Below are 2815 nucleotides of genomic sequence, written 5' to 3'. Positions count from 1 at the left end.
AGAGTATAGAGTGCCTTGTGTCCTTGGAACACACATGTATTATTTAAAAGTATCCCCAAGTCTTACAGGCTAAGGCAGGCAGATCACCACGAAATCAAGGACGATCTAGTATATATGGTGAGTTTCAGGACACCCTGGATCTCATGGTGATCTGCCTTGCCTTAGCCTGTAGATTACAAATTGGGAACCTCTCTTTAAAATAATAAGCCCCAAGACATAAAAGGAAAAAAAAAATTCTTGATTCTGCAAAGCCTTAAAAAAATCAGCATCTCCCCCTCAATTAACTTTTAATTTTGTTTTCTTCTTTTATAAAATAACGAGGTGAGGTATTTGAGACCTCCTGTCCACCCACTCCTAGCAGGGACCAGATGAGGCCCGGCAGGTCTACACTTACATGCCTTACCTACCCAGCTCTCCAGCAGCCTCGCTCCCAGGGCAGCACGCACCAGGCACTGCGCATGCGCTGGCTCTGAGGTTCCCTGGGCTCTGTGGCCGTTGGGGAGGTTTCCATCCCTTTGGTTTTTGACCCTCTGTGCTTGCCCGCTCCGTCCCTGCCTCTGCCCCAGCCCAGCGCTGGCCCTGCTACTCTCACAAGAAGGTGGCAGCCTGCTGCCCCATGGGCAGCGGTGCCCAGATGAACCCCAGCGCCCCAGGCTGCCCCATGGCTTCGCTCTACGTAGGGGACCTGCACCCGGATGTGACCGAGGCGATGCTCTATGAGAAATTCAGCTCGGCCGGGCCAATCCTTTCCATCCGGGTGTACAGGGACGTAATCACCCGTCGCTCCCTAGGCTATGCTTCCGTGAACTTCGAGCAGCCTGCAGACGCAGAGCGCGCTTTGGACACCATGAATTTTGATGTCATCAAGGGCAAGCCGGTCCGCATCATGTGGTCTCAGCGTGATCCGTCACTACGCAGAAGTGGAGTAGGCAACGTGTTCATTAAAAATTTGAACAAAACCATTGATAACAAAGCGCTATATGATACATTTTCTGCTTTCGGGAACATCCTTTCCTGCAAGGTGGTTTGCGATGAGAATGGCTCCAAGGGGCACGGATTTGTACATTTTGAAACAGAGGAGGCAGCAGAAAGAGCCATTGAGAAAATGAACGGGATGCTTCTGAATGACCGTAAAGTGTTTGTTGGACGGTTTAAGTCTCGAAAAGAACGGGAAACGGAGATTGGAGCAAGGGCCAAGGAGTTCACCAATGTTTACATCAAGAACTTTGGGGACCACATGGATGATGAGACCCTGAGTGACCTCTTTGGCAGGTTTGGACAGGTCTTAAGTGTGAAAGTCATGACCGATGAAGGTGGAAAATCCAAAGGATTCGGGTTTGTCAGCTTTGAAAAGCATGAAGATGCGCAGAAAGCGGTGGAGGAGATGAATGGAAAGGAACTCAATGGCAAACACATTTATGTTGGTCGAGCTCAGAAAAAAGTGGACCGGCACACAGAGCTTAAGCGCAAATTTGAGCAAGTGACCCAAGACAGGAACATCAGATACCAAGGTATTAACCTTTACGTGAAAAACCTTGACGATGGCATAGATGACGAGCGTCTACAGAAAGAATTTTCTCCGTTTGGAACGATCACCAGTACAAAGGTTATGATGGAGGGGGGTCGCAGTAAAGGGTTCGGTTTTGTGTGTTTCTCCTCCCCTGAAGAAGCCACCAAAGCAGTTTCGGAAATGAATGGTCGAATTGTGGCCACGAAGCCACTGTATGTAGCTTTAGCCCAGCGCAAAGAAGAGCGTCAAGCTCACCTCACTAACCAGTATATGCAGAGAATGGCAGGTGTGAGAGCTGTGATGAACCCCTACCAACCCGCGCCTTCAGGTTACTCCATGGCCACTCTCCCACAGACTCAGAACTGTGTGCCATGCTGCCCTAGCCAGATGACTCAACCAAGGCCAAGCGCTCGCTGGACTGCTCCGGGTGCCAGGCCTCATCCATTTCTAAATGTGCCTGCTGTTATCCACCCAGCTGCTCCTAGATCATCACTTAGTACTGTAAGACCAGGTCCTTCCCATATTCCTCAAGCAGCGTCCGCACATCGCGTAACTAACACATCAGCACAGACAGTGGGTCAACATCCTGCAGCAGCAGCTGCAGCTGCAGTTTCTGCAGCAACTACTTCTGCTCGCTCGGTTCCAAAGTATAAATTCGCCGCGGGAGTCCGCAACCCCCAGCAACATCTTACCGCACAGCTGGTGCAGCAGCCTGCTGTTAGGGCACAGGCTCAGGAACCTTGGACTGCTTCCATGTTGGTCACCGCTCCTCAAGAGCAAAAGCAAATGCTGGATGAAAGGCTATTTCCTTTCATTCAAGCCGTGCACCCGAGTTTTGCTGGTAAGATCACGGGCATGTTGCTGGAGATGGATAACTCAGAACCACTTCAGATGCTGAAGTCTCCAGAATCTCTGCGCTCTAACGATGAAGAAGCTGTAGCCTTACTCCAAGCCCACCAAGCTAAAGAGGCTGTCCAGAAAGCTGTTAGCAGTGTCTCTGGTGTCTCGCCTATTTAAGCTGATTGGAGACCTCGAAAAAGAAATTCACACGTCACAGAAGAAAAATACCTAAACACTGAAAAAAATTATTTAAAAAAATGGTAAAATATAAAATAAATAAAAAAAGGAAAGGCAACTTTGAACTTTATTTACTGAGCAAATATCAGGTCTAGTGTTTGGCATAGACTGATATAAAATCTGCACCACCATCCCCCAGAAATAGTAAAATCTACAAACCCATGTTTTGTGGACCCCAGGAAAAGCATTTTCAGCAAAGTAGAAACATTTGAAGCATTTAATTTTGTA

General features: G+C 48.5%; 1 pseudogene; it reads left to right on the top strand.

Annotated features, from left to right (window-relative positions):
• Positions 1 to 634: 634 nt before the first annotated feature.
• Positions 635 to 2527, top strand: LOC142848667 (polyadenylate-binding protein 1 pseudogene; annotated as a pseudogene).
• Positions 2528 to 2815: the final 288 nt, after the last annotated feature.

This window comes from Microtus pennsylvanicus, chromosome 4 (assembly GCF_037038515.1).
Source record: "Microtus pennsylvanicus isolate mMicPen1 chromosome 4, mMicPen1.hap1, whole genome shotgun sequence".
Taxonomy (NCBI): Eukaryota; Metazoa; Chordata; class Mammalia; order Rodentia; family Cricetidae; genus Microtus; species Microtus pennsylvanicus.
Note: the sequence above shows the minus strand (reverse complement) of the source record. Positions and strands in the feature narration are given on the sequence as shown.